The sequence below is a fragment of the Haemorhous mexicanus genome, chromosome 5 (assembly GCF_027477595.1).
Source record: "Haemorhous mexicanus isolate bHaeMex1 chromosome 5, bHaeMex1.pri, whole genome shotgun sequence".
NCBI lineage: Eukaryota > Metazoa > Chordata > Aves > Passeriformes > Fringillidae > Haemorhous > Haemorhous mexicanus.
This window is the reverse complement of record NC_082345.1, coordinates 30427142-30432813: the sequence shown is the minus strand read 5'-3', so window position 1 is coordinate 30432813 and position 5672 is coordinate 30427142. Positions and strand designations below refer to the sequence as shown.

Sequence of the window (5672 nt, the reverse complement as noted above, 5' to 3'; positions counted from 1 at the left end):
ACTTGGAGTCATTTGGTAGACATACTGTGGTATCCAGACCTACATTACAACGAAACACTTAGATTAGTATACAATCTATTTGGATTTTGGAGTGTCTTGATATGTGTCTAAAGACTTTGCTGTATAAATCTTCTTTTGAGATTACTCTGAAACAATAAACCTCATAAACAAAGAGAGGTTTATTCTGCGCACAAACTTATATCCTCTTCCTTTTAATTACCAAGTCTTCAATTACCATCTATTTCTTAGCAGGATCTCTCTCAGTTTTTGCAGTTGTAAAGTTGAAATTATTCATTAAAACCAGCCAGCCTCTACTTTTCCCAGCTTTTAATTTCCAATATTTATAGTAATTCTTTAGTACATTTGTCTGGCAATCCCTTCTGAGGACAAGTGATGAGAATGTAGATCCTTTCTGAGAAGGAGTTTATTCTTATTGGAAGCATCCACTTGATGTAAACCATGCTACAAGAATAAAAATGGCCAGATCCAACTGTTCAGTTTTTTACCTAAACAGAAAATGTAATTCAGCACGAGCATTTCTTGTCTCTTTAATTTCAAAATTCTTAGGACATAAATATTCAAGCCCTGAGATTTCTCCAACAAGTTTTTAAAAGGCTCTATGTATTAGGCAGTTCACATGACTCAACACAGAGGGAAAGCTGCTCAGATGTGTGACTGCTTTTAGTACTGAATAACCTATGCTAGGGGAAACAGCCCCTTAATTAAATAATAAATAATTAAGTAATAGGGGAAAGCCCCTTAAATCCCTCCTCCCACTAATCCCCCAGGCACTCGCGTACAGTGTCCCAGACCTCTTTAACCAGAATTTTTTCAGGTCTTCAGCTGTTAATTTCACACAGGATGCCTGATCACTCCTTCCTTTAAGAGGTGTAAATGGATTTTTCTAATAAATTCTTAAACTTCATTTTAGCTAAATCAAAATTAGCATGGAAGGAGATCACTGAGCCATACAGACCTCACTACAAACCCATTACACTGGACAGAAATTGTATAATGCCAAAATTATACAGAAAGAAGCCCTGTGAGTTAAGATGCCATTTGATAACTCACATGTTCTTACTGAAAACCTCATTAAATCTTTTGCTGTGAACATCACAGAGTGCGGGAAGAGACAAAAATTAAAAGGAAAATAAAACACAAAGAGCAGATGGAGTGTTGGATATGTGTGAATGGGCAGAGAGAAGAGCATACAAAATAGCTATGAAGATTAATCAGAATCAAATGTCTTCAAGTTGCAGCAGCTGTTCAGGATTGTGGCACCCTAAACCCTGTAAAGGGCTTCCCTCCTTATCTAGGGTTTGTGTTTTTTCACAGATTTGGAAGAATTGATTTCTGCAGCTACAGGAGGCTCCATCACTGATCAGTGATGCACCTCAACATGCCAATAACAATGTACGTTAGCTGCCAAGGAAAATGGGTATCAGCAGGTGACTCAGGTGGATGACATTGAATTGAGGGAAGCAGCTGATTCCCTGCAGGCCAGGGCTGTCCTTAGCAGGACTCTGAATGACTGGGGACATGGGCCAGTATGAATTTCTTCCAATTCAATTAAGGCAAATGTTAAGCCCTGCACCTTGGATATAATAACCCAAGCAGCCAGGAGCTGAGTGACTGGTAAACAGCAGCTTTACAGAAAAGGTCCCAGTGCACAACAAGGGCAGCCTTGAGTGAGTGATTGCTCTTATGGCAATGAAAATTAGTGATAGGCTGGGAAATATCAGTTACAGCCTAGCTAGATCAAGGGAAGTGATTACTGCCCCCATCCCCTGCTGGCACTCATGAGGCTGCCTATGGAGAGCTGTGCACAGCCTGGGGCAGGGTGAAACAAGAAAGATCCCAACAAACTACAATGAGTCCAGTGAAGGGTCACCAAAAGAATAGAGAGCTGGAGCATACGACAAACAGAAAGACACTGAGAAAGGTTGGTTTGTTCAGCCTGAAGGAGGTTACAGGATGATCTAACATGTCTTCAGCTACCCATTGAGAGGGAATAAAGAAGATGGAACCAGACACTTCTTGGAGGTGCACAGCAAAATGATCAAGTTGCAACACTGCAAATTCCAAGGAAGGGGGCAGTGTGGAAATTCTTACCAGTGAGGATGGCCAAGAGGTCGTGGAATTTCCCATCCATAATGAGATTCAAAACTCATCTGGACATTTGGCAAGATGAGCTTCAGCTAAGCAAGCTGAAGGGTAGTTAACTAGCATCCAGCCACAATGATGTGCTAGATGCCAGCCCTGCTCCTGCCTGTGGCTGTAATGGGCCTCTTACAGGTTACTTTCACCAGTCATGTTTTAGCAGCCTCTAGGGACAAGTTAAACACAGAGCTGATGCAATGATGAGGAAACTGTGCAACGAGATTGTTAGAACTGGACACATGAAATAGCTGCATGTAGATCCTGAGGAGAAGATGGAGCCTCCACAGATCTTGGAGCATTGATCATAGCTCCCAGTACCTGTTCTGCTTTGCATTTGCATGTCTCTGTGAAAAATCAACAAGGAATGTATATCTGCTCTATAACTGCAAATCATTGCAGCCTCATAATAGTCCATCCACTTCTAAACAGCCCTTTTGCTGCGCTGACTCACACCTCCATGTCTCTTCTTGCTCCCCTTCTTAGGTATTTTTGGATAAGTCATCTTCTTGTTTGGGGTACATAAAGATGTCTGAAGCTCAGCGCCCTGACCACAAGGATTAATGAAGGAACTGAGGAAGTTGCAGGCAAAAAGATCTAAACTAAGTGTGTGTGATCCTATAAAATGCAAACAGGCAATGTTTGATCCACCAGAAAGTCTCCCAGCTTCAAGCAAACAATTAACATCTTTTGAATACAATTTGAACATGCACAGCAAGTGCAGACCAGCCTGGAAACACTGGTTTTGATCCTGCTCTGGGAGGTTTAAAACCAGATCACAGCCCTACAATAGACATTACACTACATCTAAAGTCTTGAAATTGTTATGAGACTGTGGTTGTTATTTTTCACTTTGCAGGACAAAATTTAAATCTGTTGCATCTACTGAGAAACACATTCAAATGTTTAAATGAGTAGGCCAATTCTCAGAAACGCATTGCTTACAGGTCACTTATATTTAGAAGTCTACATAAAGGAAGCTGTTTGCTCTTTAGCTATGATTATCTGAAAAAGCTAAGATGGGGTTCATTTATGCAAATACTAGCAGTAGTGGGGCCATCAAAAGAGAACACCATTTGCTCCAACCGCTTGTTTATTATGTGGTGTTAATTCTTCATCTCAGAAGTCAGCAAATTAAATATAGTTCCTTGTCTAATGTCACTGTCATACAAACTTGCAACCATGTTTCTGCTGACCGGGTCAGCATCAAGCCAGATGGTCAGCCCGCGTCCTTCTGCCTTTTACTCTCAAATCTCAAAGTAGCCGGTTTCCATTTCCCTCGTTTCTTTTTTAGGTAAGTAAGAAGCAGGTGCTCCGGTTCCTTAACCTCAAGGACTGCTGACTCCAGAACTTCTCAGGTTCCCGTAAAAAGAAACTCTGCGTGAACGGGATGCAGAACCACAAACGCAAAGACACCCGAGCTGCCGGTGCTGCTCCGCTCCCGCCGCCTCCAGCCGGGCACTTCCCTCCTGCGGCAATATCCAGAGATCCGTGCTCGCAGCTCCGCGTGGGGCTGCGCGGCGGGGCCGCAGTGGGGCGGGTGTGTGCGGAGCTGGCCCTGTCCCCGTGACCCTGTCCCTGTCCGCGCTGCGCTCCCTCCGCCACACCCATCCCCACCCGCGCCCCGGGCGGAGCGGGAGCAGCCCCCACGGGGGGCAAGGAGCCAGCGACTCCTCGTTAGTATAGTGGTGAGTATCCCCGCCTGTCACGCGGGAGACCGGGGTTCGATTCCCCGACGGGGAGAGTTGCGCTCGCGCATTGTTTTTATTGCCCCGTCCCGGGCGAGCCGTTTATATGAGCGGACGGCAAAAGGCGCCGCCCGCCGAAAAAAGTATTAATTGCGGCCTCCCCGTCGGGGAATCGAACCCCGGTCTCCCGCGTGACAGGCGGGGATACTCACCACTATACTAACGAGGAAGTGCCTTATCGGGCAACATCGCGGGACACATTTTATGAACAAATCCTCACAACCACGTTCTCGTTGGTGAATTATAAACACTGCGCTGGGAGCGGAGGGCCAGCAGGAGCGACCTCCGGCAGCGGGAGCATGGACCCACGAGCCTGCGTAGGGAGGAAACGGCGAGGGAGGCGAACTCGACACCACCAGGGAGCGGTAGCGGAAAGCCCTTGCTGCTGCGGACCACTAGCGGGGGTGTGGGTGGGGAGAGTTGGCGTGCTTGCGCGGGAAGGCGGTAACGGAGCAGTGCCGGAGCAGAGGGGTCGGCTCAGGGGCGCGGCGGCGGACGGGCAGGGTCTTGGGCCGCGCCAGCCCAACCCGTCCCCGCCCTACCCCTCCGGCAGAGGGGTTGCACGGCCGGCGGCCCGCGGCGGCCCAGTTGTAAGGCTCTGCTTACCGTCTTCCGACAGGACCTCGTGGCGCAACGGTAGCGCGTCTGACTCCAGATCAGAAGGCTGCGTGTTCGAATCACGTCGGGGTCACTAGCTTTTTCTTCCATCTGTTGTCGGCTTTTACCGCCATCTCCGTGCATGAAACCGAGGAACGTTACTGTTGGCTGGTTTTTTATGTTTGCCTCTACAGCTTAAGGTCTCCTCTTTTGCTTGAGGCTGAGAGGGCAGCGCGACACAGAGGACACAACGAGCGTCAAGGCAAGATCGCATTGGATAAAACTGGCATGTCTTTGTTTACGGTCTTTGTGTGCATAGGACTGTAATTACATGCTTAAACACAAAAGGCAAGAACGTGTCAAAGATTTACTTTATTAAGGCAGCCGACAGTGTAATTTTAAAGGGGACAGAGGCCCCAGAAATGGCAGATACCATGTTTTCAGTACAGAAGTTCACATAACAAGGAGTAAAAGCAAAGGCAGAGGCAGCAAATGGTCTGGTGGAGCCAAGAATTCAGAGAGATCTTGAGAACCCCGCAGAAGAATGAAACCCTGACAGGGAGAGAGAGGGGACCAGGGTGCCAGTGGGGGGAACCCTCGAGGCTAATGGGGTTAGGCTGCGTAACAGAAGAGTTTTCTCAGAATAGCTATGTCCACATGCTGAGATTGACAGGTACCCAGAGCAGAAAGGCACAGAGAGGACTTAGCTTTGATTTAGACATGAGATAGCAAGTCTTAGAAATAATACTTTAGTGATTTAGATGGACTGGATAAAATTTAAATGGGAGGAAAACAATAGCTTGTCAAGGGCCTGAACTGAGAGAGAATGCCAGAGATACAATTCTCACTTTGTAAGCACTGATTATTAGTGTTGTAAACCATAGAAGAAAATGAATACAGAAGTCTTGGAAATCAGATTCAGCAGACTCAACAAATTATGTGGGGGTTATTAAACCAAATACATTGGGTTTTACAGGCTATTGTTTGTTCTACATACCTTTAAAACCTTTTAAATACAGAAATTCTGGATCTTCCTTAAGTGATCTGTTGCAGCACTTTGCTATTCTGACAATTACAAAATTAGCATATGTAGTTTAACCCTGACTTCTGCCTTGACTTAAATTCAGCCCCCATGTCATTGCACTGGAGAACAGTTTCTCCCTTCCTTTT

General features: G+C 46.1%; 3 non-coding genes across 3 annotated transcripts; 2 read left to right on the top strand and 1 right to left on the bottom strand.

Annotated features, from left to right (window-relative positions):
* The first annotated feature begins 3828 nt into the window (after positions 1 to 3828).
* Positions 3829 to 3900, top strand: TRNAD-GUC (transfer RNA aspartic acid (anticodon GUC)). Its single transcript has one exon. It is a non-coding gene; the product is annotated as a tRNA-Asp (tRNA).
* A 102-nt stretch (positions 3901 to 4002) lies between these two features.
* On the bottom strand, positions 4003 to 4074 carry TRNAD-GUC (transfer RNA aspartic acid (anticodon GUC)). Its single transcript has one exon. It is a non-coding gene; the product is annotated as a tRNA-Asp (tRNA).
* A 450-nt stretch (positions 4075 to 4524) lies between these two features.
* Positions 4525 to 4596, top strand: TRNAW-CCA (transfer RNA tryptophan (anticodon CCA)). The gene has a single exon. It is a non-coding gene; the product is annotated as a tRNA-Trp (tRNA).
* The last annotated feature ends 1076 nt before the right edge of the window (positions 4597 to 5672 follow it).